The sequence below is a fragment of the Carlito syrichta genome, unplaced genomic scaffold, assembly GCF_000164805.1.
Source record: "Carlito syrichta isolate Samal-C Ts95f unplaced genomic scaffold, Tarsius_syrichta-2.0.1 Scaffold311050, whole genome shotgun sequence".
Classification (NCBI taxonomy): Eukaryota; Metazoa; Chordata; class Mammalia; order Primates; family Tarsiidae; genus Carlito; species Carlito syrichta.
In genome coordinates, this window is record NW_007255146.1 from 213,697 (window position 1) to 235,055 (window position 21,359).

At 36.9% G+C, this 21,359-nt stretch overlaps 1 protein-coding gene across 1 annotated transcript in view; it reads left to right on the forward strand.

Annotated features, from left to right (window-relative positions):
* The window catches only part of LRRC69 (leucine rich repeat containing 69), a 100,652-nt gene that overhangs the window by 47,086 nt on the left and 32,207 nt on the right, over positions 1-21,359 (forward strand). The gene's annotated exons all lie outside the window — the stretch shown is intronic.

Sequence of the window (21,359 nt, forward strand, 5' to 3'; positions counted from 1 at the left end):
TGTTGTTATTCATTTCTTCTTGTATTTCCAGTTTCCCTTTTGGGATCCTATATTTGCCTCTAGCTCGAAACACATTCTTTATTCTCTTCTTTCCAGTGAATCTACTTATGGTTCATTGTCCCAGTTTTTATTCAATTTAAGCTATCTTATTTTAGCCCTATTCTTGAAGAGAAATTTTTACTGGGTATTAAATTATAAATTGACAATACTATAGTTTGCTGCATTCAAATTTTTTTTTTTTTTCTTTTTGGAATGGGGTCTTGCTATGTTGCTCAGGCTATTTCAAACTCCTGGCCTCAGGCAATCCTCCAATCTTGGCCTCCAAAAGAGTGAAAATTACAGGCATGAGCCACTGTGCCCAGCTTCAAAATTTCATTCTACTGTCATGTCTGTTTCATTCTATTACCTCCTAGTTGCCATTGTTGTTATTTAGAGGTCTTCTGCTTTTTAAAATTTTGATGCCTTGACCACATGCTCTCAACAGGAACATGTTGTACTACTTTAGGTATTTTTTTTTTTTTTGGGCTGGCAGCCTTTAGGATTTTTCCACTGTCTTTTATGGCATTTCCCATTGCATTTCAATTAGAATATGTCTAGGTATAAATTTCATTTTAATTTTCCTGCCTGGAATTTATTTGGCTTCTTAAATATGTGGATTAAAGTTTTTCATTATGTTTGCAAAATTCTTAGTCATTATCTTTTTCAGTATTGTGCCTGCTTTCCCCATCTCTCTTTTTCTTTTGTAATTCTAATTTTCTACGTATTATACCTTCTCACTTCATTTTTTTGCATTTATCTCCCCCCACCTTGTTTTTCATCCATCTGTCACTCTATACTTCATTCTAGATATGTTCTGTAGTTATATTTTACAATCTAATAATTTTTCTCTTCAGCTTTGTCTATATGTTGCTAAACCCATTCACTAAGTTATTTATTTTAATTTTATTCATTGGTACAATTCTGGTTGGTTCTTTTTCAAATCTGCTATGTTACTTTTTATATTTTTTAGTTATCTCCTGAAAATGTTTGACTTTTATTTCCCAGAACATGGAAAGCATAGTTGTTTTAATGTTTGAGTCTTATGAATCCAATATTGGGGAGTACTTTTTGGGTGATTTATTTTGCCTGTTGTACATTTGTTCATATGCGTCATAGTTCTCCAGAGAAACACTCTTCCAGTCTATCATCTTTTCTTCTTTTATAATTGATTATCTTTCATTATGGTTTGGACATTATAATTGAGAAATAAATTTTGAAAATAACTTGAGGTCTCAGCTGAGGTAAATTCCTAGAGAAATTTTCATTTGTTTTTGCCATGAAAAACAATATGGCACTAGTTTAATCCAGTGGAAACGTTAATAATAATGGTACCACTTTAATCCAGTTCAAGGGTCACCTAGAAAATTCAAAGCTGGGTTATCTGTTTGACCTGGATAATTTCTGATTTACCCTTTTTTTTTTCTGGGTGGGTAACTTTATAGCCTCCAAAAATGGGATTTATTCTCTGGATATCTGTCTGCTCCTAGATCTTGTCTTGGTTATTTCTGATTGTCTTTTATCCTCTTTGAAGTCTTTATAAGAATTTTTATATGTTTGTTACTTATGTTCATTGGAAGGTTTGTCTAAATTGCCTTATTTTTCATTATTGCGGTTGAAAGCTTTTGATAGATTTCATTGAGAGGCTAAGAAAACTTGAGTGACTTTGACACCTAGGGTTGATTTCTTATGATTCTTACAGGTAGCCCATTGCAAGAGATTCCTGAGTTGGCCATAGAAGAAGGCGGGTTTTTCTTGGTAGGTTTTCAAATTAGGTTTCCCAGAGAAATTTGGTGAGTCAAGATTTTGCTAGTGACTTCTTTTGACGGTCATAATAGCATGAGAGACAGCCAGCATGATGTTTCCATTGGAGGCAGCCACATTGTGTATGTAGCAGAAGACACATGACCTCTCATGGGCTACATATGAATCCTAGTTTTGCAACTTTCTAGCTGTGTGACTTTGGGAAAATTTTCTAAGGCCTTTGAACTTTAATTCCTTTATCTAAAAACTGGGATAAAAATGCACATAATACTGACTGCTGTGAGGATTGACTGAGCTAACAAATATAAATCCTCAGAAACATAGCAAGTGCTTTGCCTATTATGTTAGTCTTAATTCCTGTCTTCTCCATCATCAAAGCACCAGTGTGTTCCTTCACCTCATACACGCTATTACAGTAGTGTGGGATGGCCACCATGGTGTCAGGCCTTAGATAAGTTGTACTAGAGAGTGTAATTGTTACATCCTCATCACTTTTTCCCCCCTTTGGGTTACCCTGACATATCTGGGAGCTCCCTGGGGCAATCTGACCCAGATGATGAGAGAAAACATGGGAGGAAGACATTGGAAAATAACAAACTGAGGAAATATAATCTGTGAATACTTGAAAAGTATTGTTGGAAATCTAATTAATGTTAGCAATTTTAAAAAATTTTATGGCAGGGAAAGAATTTATAATTTAGGTTTCTCAATCAAAGAGATATACTGCAAAGCAAGAGTAAAATAAAATAAAGCAAACACATAGCATGTGTTAAATATTAGAGTGGGTTGGGTGTGATGGCTCAACTCTGTAATCCAGCCCTTTGAGAGGCTGAGGTGGGAGGATTGCTTGAGCCCAGGAGTTTGAGACCAGCCTCTACTAAATAAATAAATAAATAAATAAATAAATAAATAAATAAATGGAAAAAAATAGCTGAGCATGGTGGTGCATGCCTGTAGTCCCAGCTACTCGGGAGCTGAGGTGAGAGGATAGCTTGAACCCAGGAGTTCGAGGCTATGGTGAGCTGTGGTTGTGCCACTGCACTCCAGGCTGGGCAACAGAGTAAGAACCTAACTCAAATATATATGTGTATATATCTCAGAGTGGAAGAGGCCACTTTATGAAATTATTTTACAGCACACACATAATTTGTATTCAGTTTGTTATAATTTTACAGTACAAGTTCTACTGAATGTGCCCCAGGAAATGACAAGTTGAGTCAGTTCAGCACTTCTTGTCCTTGTATAAAAAGAACAAGGCAATTTATGCCTCTACGGAGTATGTTCAAGACTGCCAACAAAATATTGTTTTTCAATACAGGCTCTACTCCTGCTCATTTCCATATACAGAGCTAGTTATAGATTCTATTATTCTTTTTCCCCACCTACACCCTGGTGATGTTGCCCAACTTGCTTGCTGAATAGTCACAAGTTTTAGCGACTGTTTTGCTTCACCCCCTGCTGGGCTATGACACATCTTCAAAGATTTAGTCATCTGGAGAGTGGAGAAAGCAAGAGGAGAACACTGTGCTGAAAACTCAGTGAGTACCACAGGAGCTGCAAAATAAAAACTACCCCTAGGGAGGCGGGGAGAACATGAAAACTCATGGAAGGGCTTTCAGCATTAATGTAGACAAGGAAGTGCGATGGGAAATAGCCAGTCGTTTGCACGAAAATGTTTAACAACTAGCTCTCTGGGGTTAACAAAGTTCTTATTTATAGCTTCTGCTCATTTCCATGATGGAAATACGTTCACTATGACTTGTTTCAAGCTACCAATGTAATATCACTGAAAACTTACTTGGAAACTGATACTCAGAATTGGTGCCTCCAAGCTAATACCAGTCAACATACCAGTGACAGTAATCTTGGCATCACTGACTGAGACAGGGAATGTCTAGTATAGAATTCTAAGCAATAATATGCCCTTCTTTGGTGTCAGAGATTCTTAAAATATTATCTTTACCACTTACTAGCTGTTTGTCTTTGGATAGAGATCCTTTAATTCTCTAAGTCTCAATTTCCTTGTGCATTAATCTATTTATTCAATATACACTTTTTGGTCAGTTGTGGTGGCTCACACCTATAATCCAAGTACTTTGAGAGGTAGGAGGATTTCTTGAGCCCAGGAGTTCAAGACTAGTCTGGGCAACACAGTGAGACCTCATCTCTAGCAAAAATATAAAATAAAAAGCTAGTAGGACATGGTGGTATGCACCTGTAGTTCCAGTTACTCAGGAGGCTGAGGCAGATCACCTGAACCCAGAAGGTTGAGGCTGCAGTGAGTTGTGATTGTGTCACTACACTCCAACCTGGGTGCCAGAGTGAGACCATGACTCAAAATAATATTTTAATATACATTTTTTGAGTGTCTCTTGTATGCCAGGAACTGTTATAGGCATTCTGGATCCTGATATGAGTAAAATGAATTCCCTACTTTCTTTCTTTTTTTTTTTTTTTGAGTTGAGTCTCACTGTCGTCCAGACTGGAGTGCAGTGGCCGCTCCTGGCCACTGCAGCCTCGACCTGCTGGGCTCCGGCGATCCATCCGCCTCAGCCTTCCACATAGCTGGAACTACAGGCACACGCTACCACGCCCGGCTGTTTTTGGTTTATTGTAGAGATGAAGTCTCGCCTGCCCAGGTGGGTCTCGAACCCGCCGGCTCAGGCAATCCACTCACCTCAGCCTCCCAAAGGCGTGGGATTATAGGCTGAGCCACCGAGCCCGACTGAATTCCTTACTTTCTTGGAGCCTGTATTCTGGTAGGGAAGGCTGATAATTATAAGCAGGTAAAGAAACACACACATTTGGGGTAGTGTCATGAAGAAAACACATAGGGCACTGTAAGCCCAAGAGGGGAAATTTTTTCTGTTTGGGATATGCTTTATCTTCAGTGCTTATGACATTGCAAGAATGAATCAGAGTATAAATGAGGCATCTGCTACTCTTAATAGAGCTTTCATGAAAGGCTCATTGGGGGATGACATGTGATCAGAGAGGTGCGGATGATACTCATGAACAACAGCACTCAGTGACAGCGGCTGTTGGGTAGCTGCCCGAGCTCCTGTATCTAATTCTCCTCTCCTAAACTACTTGCAGTGGAAGCAGTCATGGGTCACAGTTCTGGCTAGAGAAACATAAATGGACATTTTTGGGTGGAGTTTTCAGGAAAACTTGTTTCCCCAATAAAATAGGACAGATTTTACCTCTTGCCCCTTGGTTTTTTCTTCTTTGTGTTGCCTGGATTTAATTGAGAATTAACAGCTATTTTGAGAGTGCAAGGTGACAAGCATGAGGAAAACGACCTGCCTATTACATATGATGCACTGAAAGTTGCTACGGCACAGCCATACTGCTCTGGGCTTGCTCAACATCGAACACTTGTTACATGAGATAAATGACACTCTATGTGTTGTCTATTTTTTTTTTTCCAACCAATATAGCAAAAGCAAACCTGACCAAAAAATTCATTACAGGAAGAGTAATGAGGATTAAATGAATCATGTCGTATAAAACACTTGGCAGAACTTAAGAAACATTGCTAAAAAAAAAAAAATGTTGCTCTTAAAATTATAAAAAACTCAAATAATAAAGCTTACATATTTTGTAGCCCCAATCTGTGCTATATAATAGAATGATAATAATGTAAGTGATTTTAGAGTCAAATTAAAAAAAAATACTATGAGTCTAAAATCATGGGGCTAATGCTAGTCGCTATCAGTGCACACTTAACCAAAACTTTGAACACATATTTAAAAACAGGAAGTAGCACAATGTTTGGGAAAAAATCCAACACCTTATAAAATATCATCCTTTTTGATAAAGAAATTTCAGTGTAGAAGCAGATTACTGAAGAGTCACTGGGTAGAGCTTCTTGACAGAAAGAAACATATGTACATGTAGGTATGCATGTGTATAATTTTTAAGAAGTAGTCAATATAAAGCTCTAAGCAACAGAGGATGTATGAAAATAACAATTGGGTTTTGTGTTCCTGTAGCTAAATCGTGTTTCTCAGTCCTTTTTTCTGTATTGTTCTCCCTCACCTCAGGAGTCCTTTTAGACATTTTTCCTCCTAATAACCTCCCAGTCCCTCCCCATGAAATTTTAATATAAGAGTTTTTTTGCATATATGTTTATACTGTCAGGTAGGATTGAGCTTTGGGGGGGTCAGAAACCATTGTAATATCTAAGATTGTTCCACCTCCCCCATAAACCAGTTTTTACCTCTTTGGGGATGATATCACCTCTTCCCCATCATAAAAATGCATGAACTGAACGAGCATAGATCTTGAAAATAATATTTGTTATTTTTTTACCTCATAGGCCAGATATGTGGGAGAGTTTTCCAACTTCTGAGAAAATATTAGAATCAGCACAGATGTTGATACAGCTTCCTTGGAACCCTTGAAATATTTTTAGCACTGGGAAAATTTTATCCATAATTGGGAAGCTGTATTTTCAGTCTTTTAACCCAGTGTATGAGGAGTCTATCTCCTAGTTTTCTCATTCCCAAATGAATCTTCTGAAAATGTTTACAGATTGGTAATCAGAATCAGGGTGATGTAAATTTAACCATTTGCAGAAAAGTTAAAAAATATTTTTTCATTGTGAATTATTTGGAAAATATAGATAAATAAAAAAGAAAAGCAAAATTACCCATAAGCTGGCCAAGGAGAGTCAAAAACCACATCATCAACTTATTGGCTTGCTTTTTTTACTATTTTTCCAGCAAAAAAAAATGTATGTGAGTGCATATACATGCACATTTAGTTTTTTCAAAAATAGAATATTCACGTGTGTTAATGTGTCAATATTATTCATACATATTAGTGTCTTATTCACACTTTTTCCATTTTTATTGTAAACATTTCCCTATGGTTTAAAGTGCTTTCCTACTTCACTATTCTAATGACTACTTAACACTGATATATGTATATAAAATTAAATAGTCCCCTATTTTCTGACAGGTGGAATTTTTCAGACTTCTTACCACAACAAAAATGCTTCTACAAATGTCAGGGCAGCTACTCTGTACATACCATTAGTTAGTCTCTTAGGAGAGATTTCTAGAAGTATAATTGCTAGATCAAAAATAATGTGCTCTTTTAGTGATTTTAGTGAAATGTTGTCAAACTTTGCTTCAGAAAGCTTCCATGAGTCAGCATTTCCAAGTTTTCTAATTGGTTCGTATTTATCACTTCCTTTTCTTGTTTTATGTGAGCAATATCTTATATATCTCTCTGAAAAATTAATTATTTTTTAATCTTGTCCTAGTAGCTCTATTTCTTCTGGTATAAAGTCTTCCATTTATTATCTAAAATGGTGTTGGCATTCAATAATTATCAGGTAATTTTATTTTTAAACTTTCAACTTAGTTTTGAATTTGGGGCACTCAAGATTCTCTGAAAGACTGGCAGCTGTTTTTGCAGTTTACTTTATAGGAGAGGAAAAAGTTCTGACAGGAGATCGTGTTTGTCAGTAAGAGTGTGGAAATGGTTGAAATAAGCCAGCAAGTATAATGCATTCTCATTTTTCCCTGGTGTTGCCAACTACTCAGGATCCCATCTTATCTCTCTCTGTTCAAAGCACATCTCTTACCAGGCTATAGGTGTGTGGGATTCTGGGAAAGTGGGTTGGGGAGTGGGAGGTCAAGTGTTGCTATGGGCTAATGAGTGGGTAGTTGAGCTACATGAAAGCACCTTCACCCTGTCTGGTAGAGATGAGTGCAAGTAGAGTAATTGATTAAACCTTAATTCATTTGAGATGTTATAACAAAACATCTTAGACTAGGTAATTTATAAATAACAGAAATCGCTTATAATTTGGAATGTCCAAGATCAGGATGCCAACAAATTCGTTATGTGGTGAGAGTTTGCTCTCTACTTCAACTATGGTGCCTTTTAGCTGTGTCCTCACATGATACAAGGGTGGACAAGCTCCCTGGAGCCTCTTTTATAAGGGTACTAATCCCATTCATGAGGATAGAGCCCTTATCACCTCCAAAGGCCTCATTTCTTAATGCTATCACATTGGAGTTTGTTTCAACATTTGAATTTGGGGGAACACAAACATTCAGACCTTAGTGGTAATGAAAAAAAGGAAGAAAATATAAAGACTGATCCCAACAAAACAATTCTATTAAAAGAAAGCTGTAAATATGACTTTCTTACTTTAGGCAATGGATTATATATTGCTGTAGTACCTTATTTTTCTACAGTGCCTCAAAGTTTACCAAGTTCTTTAACCATTTCTCATTTGATTTTCATAGTGCAGTGAGAAGGACATTATTATTCCAATTTACAGTGAAGGAACAGGCTCAGATACTTTAAATGACATGTACAGAGAGGTTGTGTGGAAATAATGAATTGAACCAAGCCCCCAACCTTTAAGCCCAGTGTTTTTCCTTTTTCCTGGTCAGCTATTAAGTACAGATTAAGTTATATAAAAAGTTAAAGAACTGTGTTTTTTATGGTTAAAAGAGTGACTTAAGGGAAGGTGAAGAAAAGTATTCAAGAATCCCTTGAAACATCTAGTCTGAATAAGGAACAAAAATATACTGAGTGGAATTAAAGATGCTATGCCTTTTAGAGGTTTGATTTAGAACCACACTCAGTCTTCTGTGGAAACCAAGTCAGAAGCTACAAACTGACATTCTTTCTGCAGTTTCAATCTTGAATCTGCACTCGAGTTTAATTTCCTGTCAGGATAAAAAAAAAAAAAAAAGGAAGACCAGAGATCTCACAATTCATTTTCAAACCATAGACAGCCTTCACAAAAATCTTTGAATATGTTTCTTCTAGTTCACTACTAGAAATTGTTGCCCAGTCTGGATATGTTTTTAAATGGAGTTCTCCATTTTAAAGTGTAGACTACCCCAGAGCAGGGATTAAAAACTTTCATATCTTTGGTATTCCCTGAGAAAAGTTCCTTTTATAGAGTCTGGTTATGGCTTATTTCTGCTGTTCTCTGTTCCATGGTCTGTGACGTTTACAAGTATGATTGAAAGACCTCTCTAGGTATATGGCTTCCCTATCCAGTGGAGAGGTATTAATTGTATAACTGGTTTTCAAACCCTGAAAAGAGACTGTTTCTGAAGAGTGAATGACTAAAGATTGAGAATCTTGGTTAGAGAAGGGAGAAGTAGACTTTTACATCTTGCAAAGGAGAATTCACAAAAAGCACCCATGAGTGTTATTTAGAGCATTTCAGAAGAATTAGAGAGATTTATCTATCTGCTGAGGGTAGAGCAAGAGAATTGTATGGTATGTTGAAGTTTCTGTGCATGTTTTCTTTCAGTCCTTTGGTTTGAACATCAATTTAGTTTAATTAAAGTTACATAGGGAGTGGTGGCAATAATCTAATGGGGATCAAATAGGAGAGATGGTAAGATGGGGTAGAGCTCACAGGTACTGAAGTTAGCATGTCCTAATTTCAAGAAAAGTCTGGTTCAGTTCAGAACGAGTTCTCAGTTCAAAAATGTTCTGGAATTTTCAGCTGCATGAGGATTTACGTCATCATACTTGTTATACACTATTGGTATAATATAGCCACAATCTAAAGGCCCTTTGCTTTTACCTTGTTTCTACTTTATAACTTCAACTACACATAGCCCACTATAGACTCTTTAGCTCCTGACATAATAGTGCTTCTATTTCAACTTCTAGAATGAACTGGCAAATTATTTCTATATTTACTTGTTCAATTTCCCAAAAGAGTACGTGATTAGGCCATCCTTTTTGCTTTTTGGTGCTTGAATCAGAGTTTGTGGCTAGAATATATTGGCTTTCCTTGGCTCAAGAGACAAACCTTTGTTTAGTCAGTTCAGTGTTCAACAACAGAATCATGTGATATCAAATCTGCAGGTGTCAGGGTGCCTGATAGGTGCACTTAGAATGGGAGGCATCAGAAGAGTAGGAAAAGTTTGATGATCCTAATATATGACTAATTTTTAAGTATCTTGAGAGTCAGGGCTAAGTTCTGGGTGAGATGTGACACCATGGGAGTCCTTTAAGCAGTGGAGTGACACAATCTGACATGTTGTAAAGGATCACTCTGGAGATGATCACATTCACATTTTGGTATATTTCCTTCATTTCCTGTGCAACAACATCTCTTTTGTGAATCTTCTCTTATCTCTCATGTATGATTACTTTAACATTTTCTGGGTATCTCAATTACAAAATCTATTTCAAGGCATCTTTTTTTTTTATCTGCCACCTGCCATCATATTTTCACTGCCTCTTTCCTTAGTGGTTTCTTTAGCTTATGATTTCAGGCACCACCTCTCTCCATGATATCTCTTAAGTAGATGTATTTGGGTTTGCCAGAGAAACAGAGTCAATAGGATCAATCCTCCCCACCCCCAATATTTATTATAAGGAAATGGCTTTCATGATTATGAAGGCTAAGAAGTCCCACTCCACTGTCTGCTGCATGCAAGGTGAAAACCCAGGAAGGTCAGTGCTATAATTCCAGTTCAAGTGTGAAGGCCTGAGAAGCAGGGGATGGTACAAGTCTCAGTCTGAGTGTAGGAGAAAACCAGTGTCCTAGCTCAGACAGAGAGTGAATTTTCTCTTCCTCCACCATTTTGTTCTATTCAGACCCTCAATAGTGTGCATAATTCCTATCCACATTGGGGAGGGCATTCTGCTTCTCTCAGTTAATGTTTCCCAATTTCACCAATTTTATCTAGAAATATCATCACAGACATAGCAATAAAATAAAATAAAATAATGTTTAGCCAGATATCTGAGCATCCTGTGACCCAGTGAAGTTGACATATAAAGTAAATCACAATTAGTTATAGTTAGTTAACTATGTGGTGATTTTATTAAAAATTAGTTATTGCAACCTTTGGGGGAGGGAATCAGATCTGAATTACTTTATTTAAAATTACAGTGTCTTGTAATAAAGGACCAACTGACTAGTACATAAAGAATGTACAATCTAGTACTATAGATGGCAACATTGAATGGATAGTATCAAAACTTATGTTGTACATGTTTATATGTATTATATAAATATCAAGTCATTCACTAATGAATAACCTTAATTGTATGAAAGGTAAATCTAAGCAGATTTTAAAAGAAAATTTTAGTATTCCTATTATTTGTGAAGGGATTTTGTGAAGGAGTTGACAATCGATTATTATTTTTTTTTCTGACTTGATTCTTAGGCACAATCTCAGGCAAATATTCTATTGCATATTTCATTTTACTTGGATCAAATCTGACAGGAACCAACTACATGTATTGAAATACATTTAGTAAGAATCATAGTTCAAGATAACTAAGAATTATTTATTTTGTGAAGTTGATTTTATTGTAAGTACACAACAATGACTATTCCCCTCTATATGTATGCATGATCAGTTTTCTGAAACACTGCTGGGTAGAGTATTCAACAAATGATGAGCAGTCAATCTGGAGTGTGGAAAATTTTCCTTTCAAAAGCAGAAAGTGAGCGAGTAAGAAGAGATGGAGATGGATATTATCTGTTATTCTTGAGGAACAAGGGACTTGTAGACTCTAGCTGTGGAATTGTAGGGTTAAAAGATGATATTGCTTTCTCTTTCTATCTCTGTCTCTTTTCCAAACCTTCTAGGTTTTATTGTCTTCTAACACTAAAGATTTTCTGTTTCTCAACTCCTTTTCTTGTGCCGTAGGTTCATCATATATTTGTAAAGTATGAAATGTGATGAAATATGATGAATGACAGAGTAAAATGGACTAGAAAGAGTGTAGGACTAGAAGCCAATTTCATTTCTGTTTGCAATAACTGGAAACTTATGCACTACAATTAATGTGGCCCCTCCTTTTCCCGAACCACTTAAAACAACTTTGATAGCTGTTAAGTTGTTATTAACCTTTTATTCTCTGTAATTAACTTAGGTGACTTTTTCCCTAGTAGAGGGAAGAGATTCAGGGACAACCCAACAAAAAAAGGAAAATGTTTCTAAATTTTCAGACTATACAGTTAATATATAAAATTTAGGCAAATAGTTTGTAAGCAGGAAAGTAACTTTTTGTTTTTATCTTTCTGTTTCCCTAGAGTCATTTACTAGGCAGTATTAGGTCCAGAGTTGGTGCTCACAACTTTTACAGACTCCTGGTAAAACATGACAAAGTCCCTGAAAAACTGTCACAAAATATTACCCTCTGATATGAGTCTTTACATTTTAGTGAACATTCGTAAAATTCAAAGAATGCATGCTTCAAGATGTGAGAGGTTTGGTAACTGAGAGTTATTTTACATTAAAGGCACCTCAGCTATCAGCTTCTAGCAACAGACCTTTTTTGAATTGGTGCCCCTAGAAACCAGGACTACTCCAGAGGTGAATCTGGGACAAGATTGCCTGGGGGTCATGACAGCTTCGTTCCTGGATATTCATGAGTACACATTTTCTACTACCCCGCATGCTTTTCCTTCTCCTCTATGATTTCTTCTTGACTTTTAAGATTCAGATGAAGCACTTTTTCCATGTAAACTTGATAGAGGTCTTGTAATCCATCTAAGTTTCACATTCTGCATCTGTAAACAGAAGCTAATAATATCTTCTTTTTGAGGATCAAATGAGATCTGGGATTGGAATCTGGGTCTTGCCAACCCCAAAGTCATTGCACTTTTTAAACACAATGCTTCACTGCTCAAGATTTGTTAAGTTAATACCTTTTTTTCTTTTTCAAATTCCACCATCTGTATAACAAACACTCTACAGATACCCTTAGTATCTACATTGATCTTTCAATCCTCTGAATTTAATACCTTCTATGGCTATTTTTTTTTGTTACGGGTAATCAAATAAACCCATTGGAACTGTCCAAAGGGACTGTTTTCTGTGATCTTTATCTCAGTATCTTAGATACACAGTATATATAACATCTGACTATAACTATTTGAGTCACTTTTGTAGTGATTCAGGTCCCAATGATGAACAGAATGAATCAATATTTAAGAGTAGAGCAATTATGCCAGGCTCGGTGGCTCAGCCTGTAATCCCGCGCCTTTGGGAGGCTGAGGTGAGTGGATTGCCTGAGCCCGCGGGTTCGAGACCCGCCTGGGCAGGAGAGACCTCATCTCTACAATAAATCAAAAAATTAGCCGGGCGTGGTAGCACGCAACTGTAATTCCAGCTACTTGGAAGGCTGAGATGGAAGGATCGCCGGAGCCCAGCAGGTCAAGGCTGCGGTGGCCGGGAGCGGCCACTGCACTCCAGTCTGGGTGACAGAGTGAGACTCCAACTCAAAAAAAAAAAAAAAAAGAGTAGAGCAATTTATGATCATTTTAAAGCAAATATTTGAATGAAGAAAAGGATAAGAATTGCTATAAGTTCTTTGTATGACTTATTTAGATATACAATTTTTATTAGAGACCATAATTGTATAACTAAAGAGTCATTGTTGTAAAAATCATGAACATATTTAGACTACAAAAAGCGGAATATAAGGCAAGGTGGAGGTAAAATGTCATTCTCTCTCACTCCCTTGGGAATTACCTAGTGGGAAAAAGAAGCTATTAAGATATTTACTTTTCTGATATGCAGATATAGTGAAATTTCTATAATCTTGTCTCATGTTTAAATATTAGAGATACAACACATCAAGCTGGCATAACACACATGCAGACCAAGTGATAAGATGAATTTATTACTTTAGCTGTGTAGGACAGAGCAATTACATGGAGAAAGAATGTATGTCAAATATGACCAGGATGCTATTTAGGAGAAAAAGAGTCAAGATTCACACAATAAACTGGCAAGATTCTGACAGTTAAGTATGAAGAAAGGCATTATAGGGTTTGCAGAGTATAACTGCAAAGTGTAAATGCAAAGAGTAAATAGAAAGAGAAGTAACTAAGACACATCAGTAGGTGAAAGAAGCTTCTGATGAATGGAACTAGGTATGTGATTTAAATCCACAGCGATGATCCTCATGAGGAGGGAGTATTTATGTAAGGAAAGCTCACGGAATGTAATGATTGCTAAGCGGCAGAGTATAGACTTTAAAGAAAGTTGGTGGGGGCCAAAAATAGAGATTTTTGTCTTACTCTTAAGCATTCACTTATCAAAGAGGGAAGAATAATGAGGACCTTTTTTTTTTTTTTTTTTTTTTTACAAAAAGTAAAAAAATTAATACTATCAAAGTTGATATTGACAAGCCAATTTTTTTTTCACATTAGGAGACCAATTTTTGGCCTATTTTCCAACACTTAAATGAAGAAAGGGTTTTCCAATATCTCTTTTGTTTATAAAAATAGTTTTCTGTAGAAATATGTGGGAAACTTAGGAAAACATAAAGTGCATGAAAATAAGTTACAATTATACAACCCAGTGACAACTATTACTATTTTAGCATATGTCTATGCTTTAATATTTGTGATTTAAAAGATATATTTTAAGAACAATTTTGTCTCCTGCTTACTTTATTCAATATTATATCATGAACATTTTTTCATTAAAACTCTTTTGTAAACATTAAACTGATTAGTTTTAAAATTTTGAATAAACTTTAAGGATCATATGATATTTAACCTTAATATTTACTAAAATTTATTACAATATATTACATAAATAATATACATGTTTAAATTGTAAATAATTGAAACTATTTGTTGACTAGGACAGATCATGTGTCCAATCTTGGACACAGTGAGTTTGATGTATATTTAAGGAACCTATGTGAAGATTTGAGTTCACAACTGGTTGTACATTGTAGAGTCAGAGTCATCACCATAGAGATTTAATCAAAGTCATGGGTATGGGTAAAATTGCTGAGGAAGAAAAAATAGATAAAGTGAGAAGGGCATGTACCAAGCTCTGAGGAGAACTATTTCATGTCTGAGTAAAGAATTATGAGTCAGCAAATAAAATGTAGTTAGGAGAATTTGTTAACCTGATTGGAATTACCAGCAACTGCTGAGGGCGCCCTGGAAGTTGGTGATGATGAATTTATGATGATTCTTGTCTGCACTGAGGTGTGACTCTGCAAACAGCACCTATTTGCTTGGGTGTAAAGACTGAAAAAGGTGATGGCAAGGATGACTCAGGATTAGGTTTTTCAAGACATCTGAGGTGAAAAGGCCAGAGGATTTAGTTATATAATGTAATTTACCTTGCATTTTTAAATATAGAAAAGTTTTCTTTTAAATGTTAAATAATTCTGAGAGATACATTTTATGCATAAACATTTGTTCCCATTTTAAATATTTCTTTTGGATATAGTCCTATAAGTAGAATTACTCAAAGAGTAAGAATAGCTTTCAGCCTTTTAAATGACATTGCCAATTTTTTTTCACATAGATTGCCTTTATCTTGTTTGCACTTGGGCAGTGGATATTTAATTATTACTCTTTGTGTTTTGACAGGCTAAAACAATGTATCCCCCAAATTCTTGTTTTTTGTTACTCTATTTCAGCTGCTGTGTGCCATGAGTGATCTTTCGTTAAGGTACATGTCTCATGCACATGAGAAGAACTTCATGTTGCTTTTGTACATCAATGAAAACTTGTCTGGTTGTCGAGTTTTGGGGTTGTGTTTCCCCTCTCAAGCCGCTAATGATCTTGTACCATTTTATTTTGACTTATAGCAGTATGGATAAAACTGAGCCTAAATGTCCCCAAGAGAGAAATGCAAAAGCCCTGTGCTGGAGAATGTTTGGGGAGAAAGCCAGTGTACTGAGGCAGGTTATTCAGTGCAGGTTAGGCATGGATAGATAAGTTTTTTGTAGGCAGTTTAAATTAAGATAGGGTAAGCATCCTGACATCTTTCTTACTGGTACACAATTTTCATCCAACCAACCAGGCATACCAGATCTGACCACCTTGTAGACTGGAATGTAGATCTACCAATGCAGGAGATTACAGAAATAATAGGCAATTACCCGAAACATAGACATGATGTTCTAAGAAAGCCCAAATCTAGTTAGGCAATAACTTTAATTACCTAGAAAGTTCTTGTGACCTTAGGAGGTTGAGAGATGGTAATCAAAACTTGTGACCAGACTCCTGCAGCCCACCCTCTTAACTCATGGTTTGCTTAATCATGGTTGTAAAAGTATATAAAGCTTTTTGTCAAAGGCAAGAACATACCTCTCTTAAGAAACCCGCACTTACTCTTGTGCATGCCTCTTTCTATTAAATTCTGTTTTAAACTATACTATACTTTAAAAGATGATCCAGCTATGGAGTGGGTTAAAAGGGTACAACACACACTAGATACAGGCTTGAGAAAAGATACAGGCCTGTTGTGAGATCTCTATGTATTTCAGAAGTCTCAGAAAGTAGAGATGAGCTACCAGGATTTGGGACTCACTTTGAAATGCTTTTCTGCAGTGAAGTCAAAGAACCCACAGAGCAACACATAACGCTCCACCCGGCATCATCTCCAGAATGGAGAGAGGACGAAATGGAGAAAGAGAGAGGGAGAAAAAGTGCTAGCAGATAGGGCCAAAGAGAGTACAGGATCCAAACCATAAGAGTCCCATAAGCCAAATGTGAGGAATTTGCATTTCATTTGGTGTGAGATGAGAAACCATTGGGTGGTTTTGAGCAGGGGAGTGATGTGATCTGATTTACACTGTAAAGTGGTTGCATGATTTGTGGTGGCACACACAAGTAAAGTAGAAGCAGAGGCCACTTTAGGGCATTAATTCTCAGATAGTTCTAGGGCAGAAATGGGGTCTAAAGCAGGTATGGAGGTAATGACTGTGAAGTGACACAAATAAGCCCTCTACATTGATGTTTAAATAGAGAGGCCTGAAGAAGACTCTGGAGACATTGGCCCTTCAACTCTAAGGCCCCAGGTATTAAAGGAAGGGGGGCACTTGGGCTTGGGGCCCTTCAGTTGCTTCTCCCCTGGCTAGAATAAGGAAGATGTGTGTGTGTGTGTGTGTGTGTTTATAGCCTGGGAATTCAGTCATCTCCCCCCCCTATGGTCTTGGCTCTTAGCCTCTTCTCTTCAGTTCCCTCTAAGGATCTTCTCTTGGGAAATGTATCCATCAGATACTGAAGGATTATGACTCTAGGTCACATTCTGCCCATTTTCCCTCCCCCTCATACAGGGTGTGTGAGAGAGGGGTTCCCAGTACAGATTTTTTGGCTTCCTTATGTTCAAATGATATCATCTGCCTAATCACCACAATTCTTATTAGCTATCAAGTTTATTATACAGTTTATTGTATTTCTCATTGGCTGCAAATCTTATCCATATCATTTTTTTTAAAGAATTATTAATTAAATCTATTTTTTGGACACCATAGTCACTTAAATCTTACTCTCCTCGAAAATTGGCCTTAAGCCTATTTAGAAAGCCCGGTTCTCATTAGAGAGTGACCCTGTGAGCTTTGAGATGGTTGGAAGGTTGCATGGTAATTTGCCATCCTTTACTATTGGTTCTATTTTTGAGTCCATGTGAAATCTCAGCCTCCTTTCCCCCTGTTTACATTTAAAATGCTATTGTTAAACTAGTCCCCTTCTGCTTTCCCCCATTACTTCAGGCTAGTCTGAAGCAACAGAAGGACTTGCTAAATTTGTATATTGTTTCTAAGGCCTGCAGCTTTGTAGGAGTAGTTATAACAATTTACCAAGTCTGGAGAAAAAGGCATTTGCAAATCTTGAGTACACAGGGAAAGCTGTGTGTGCCTAAAGTTTCTGAGAAGGTGTTCATTTATTTATAAGTTATTTATTGAGCATCAGCTGTGTACTAGGTACTGAATTTTGAGCTTCTGTTATATTGTCACTTAAGACATAGTTTTTAGAGAGACTGAAGCCTGTTGGATGAAGATAGGCTTTTCAACAATGATTGTCTCAGAGCATAGGTGATATGATTAATTTATATACAAGATCTAATAAGGACACAAATATTTGACAGAGACTGGAGCAGTTTAGAGAGGTGATATTTTAGTCTTGAAGAGATGATACAGGTGTGGAGTGATTTAAAAGGGTATAGCATGAATAATAACTGTGAGAAAAGACACAGGCCTGTTATGAGATCTCTGAGTACCTTAGAGTCTTAGAAAAGTGAAGATGAGCTTCCCAGGATATATGGTTGAGTAATCAGCCAAAGAGATCCAAGATGGCACATGAGGGCTTTTGAATTTACTCTATGGACAAAAGGGAGTCTTGAAAAGTTTTAAGTAGGGTTGTATTATGACCAGATTTTCAGTTTAAAAAACCACTTCATCAGCAAAAGTTTGCACTAAGACCAATTAGAGTACTATTGCAATAATTCACATAAGACAGAGGCCTCCATAAAGGTTGAGTGGGTAGTGGGTGGAGGCAGGGAATAGGAGGAGGTTGTATGGAAAGGCAAGGTGGTAGATGGGATGGGGATGGAAAGAGAAGATCAATCCGAAAGTTTTAAGAAGACAGAATTGACAGGACATGGTAAGAGAGTTGATATAGGTGATGAGAAGAAAGGAAAAAAGCAAATTTTGGAGGAAACATGAGTTCAGGCTTAGGATGTTAGAATTTCAGGTGTTTGTGGGACTTCCAGCTGGAGATGTCTAGTAAATAGCCAAATATCTGAGACCATTAACAAGCAAGGTAGTTGACACAAATTCCTTAGCCTCAAAGTTTCTTGAATTATTAGTTTTAATGAGCTTTCCCAGTCTTCACTTCAACAAACCATATCCACAGTCATGTCTAGACCTTGGCATCACCTTTGCCTGCTCTACATATGAAGAATTAAGGTCCACTGTGACAGTGTCACCACTGGTTTTCTTCTGCATTCAAGCTCTCTTATTGCTTTATATCCTTATCTTTTCATGTAGGTCATTGAGACTTCATGTTCTCAATGTCTTCTGTTGCCAGTCTATTAGAGCTGTGTATTGTTATTTCTTTCTCTATCTGGTCTAGATCATAAAGGACTAATCCTACTCTTTAATTTTGAGTACACATAACATGCTCATTCCTTTACTTTTTGATGTACACCTTTCCTTTAGCCATGAAGGAGAGGGTGATTAAAAATATTAATATTCAAAGATCATTCTGTGTTCTTCACTTGATCCATCCTCCCTCCCTCCCTCCCTCCCTCCCTCCCTTCCTTCTTTCCTTTCTTTTGAGTCAATCTCACTCTGTCATCCAGGCTGGAGTGTAGTGGAAAACTCATGGCCACTACAGCTTCGGCTTGCTGGGATCGGGCAATTCTTTCACCTCAGCCTTCCAAGTAGCTGGAACTACAGGTGCACACCATCATACCTGGTTAATTTTTTAAATTTATTGTAGATATGAGGTCTTGCCAAGTTGCCCAGGCTGGTCTGAAATCCTGGGGCTCAGGTAATGCTCTTACCTCTGCCTCCCAAAGTGCTGAGATTACAGGTGTGAGCCATTGTACCTAGCCACCATTTCTTGTTTAATTATTCCTTCTTTCTTCTCTGCATTAATCTCTCTATATTGACACATACCTTTTATATCTTCCAGCCTTCTTAAAAGTATAAAAACAGGCTGGGCATGGTAATAGATAGATGATAGATAGATAGATAGATAGATAGATAGATAGATAGATAGATAGATCGATCTTCATTTGAACTGTCATCTCCTTCCAACTGCCAATCTCCTCTCCAGTTCTGATGTTTCAGTGACTTTTTATGCTCTTGTGCCTCTTAACCAAGTTATTCAATTTGAACACTGTTGACATTTGGGGCCTGATAATTCTATGCTGTGGGGTAAGACTTTTAGCAGCATTCCTGGCTTTTACCAACTAGATGTCAGTAGCATTCCCCCATACCAAGTGTGACAACAAAAATGTCAGCAGGCCTTTCCAGGGAGGGCATCAAAATTATATAGTTGAAATTAAATTCATAACACTGATTGTTTTATCATAGGCATGTACATAGACTGAAAAGTCCTAGTAACATTTTGCTATCAGAGGGGAACGCAGCTGATTTACTACTGGAGTGAGCATTATGGCAAAGAGTGTTGCTCTCTCAAGACAGGCTGACAGAAAACCAAGTAGTGTATATAGAAAGAGGGCATGAAAGATGTTTCACTGCAGAATACTCAGAGTGGATATCAAAAAATTGTGTGACTTTAGGTTATTGAGACTTACCTGCTGCAAAACATATGCTATTAAATTTTCTTCCCATTGAGATTTCCTTCTGATAAATTATGTGTAGTGAGTTACCAAGCTGGAGAACTCTTTGCCATGTTTGATAGATGAATAGTGACAGGACTTGAAGGAGGAGAAACATAATCCCTGATGACAAATGCATGCCCTTTGAACTATGGTCAACTTTGAAATGAAGTTCATATATATTAATGATACTTAGATATACCAAGTGTTCAAGTTTGAAATGGTGATTTTTTTTTAAAGGACTTGAATTTAGGTATAAATTATGGTATAATATTCTTTAGAACAGAAAGAAAAAAAATGATGGTCCTATATAGTATTCATTACAAGGAATGTCCTTTTCATTTGAGCATATCTAGCACTGACTTAGGGCTGACATTGACTTCAACTCTCTAGGTTGTTCCCTTGAGACAAATAGCATAGGAAACCAAATTAAGTTAGAATGTCTATTTTGAGACCAGGACTCAAAGTGACACCAATGTGGCCGAACTCTATCTTCTTTAAAAATCTTGTCTGTGTTGCACAAGCTTTCTTGTATCTTTTGAGACCCAATTACCCAATGCCCCAGAAAGATGTTTTATTTTTTTATTTTTATTTATTTTTTATTTTATTTTGTTGCGTTGGAGTCTCACTCAGTCGCCCAGAATGGAGTGCAGTGGCCGCTCTTGGCCACCGCAACTTTGACCTGCTGGGCTCCAGCGATCCTTCTGCCTCAGCCTTCCAAGTAGCTGGAACTACAGGTGCACACTACCACACCCGACTAATTTTTTTGATTTATTGTAGAGTTGAGGTCTCGCCAAGTTGCCCAGGCGGGTCTCGAACCTGCGGGCTCAGGCAATCCACTCACTTCAGCCTCCCAAAATGCAGGATTACAGGCTGAGCCACTGAGCCCAGCCAGAAAGATGTTTTAAATAAATTATTTTTAATTTATCGAGTGCTTGCTGTGTTTCAAATCCTGGGCTGAAATAACAGAAAGATCTTGAATTCTTCCCTAAATTTTGTGAGCTGTGACAGTGTGGAGCCAGTTCATCCCAGCTCACAAGAGCTGACTTTGCACATCTCTTTCCAACTCAGTGTTCAGTGACTTGAATCAGCCGTGATAGGAGTATTTACACCATGGAATTAACACATACCACAAATTAGAACTTTTTATTTTTTTCTTTCCAGGGAACTGGTTTACCAGAATACCACTGGTGATAGGTCTTATTATCCCCATTTTATAGCTGAAATTTAGGCTAAAGGAAATAACTCCCTAAAATAGTTTAACTTTGAAAACCACATGGGTTATTTGGAGGAAAGGCTTAATATTTAATACTGTAAAAGTAAACTTTTCTTTTTCTACTGAAGTAGTAGATTCTAGTTTAATTTAGATTTGCGCTATCAAAGATTAAGTATTCTTGTGAACCATACATTTTCCTGTTTTTATTTTTGCACCGCACAACAGGTTACAATGAGAACATTTTGATGTTCCAATTTTTTCTTACTTTCCTCATTAAA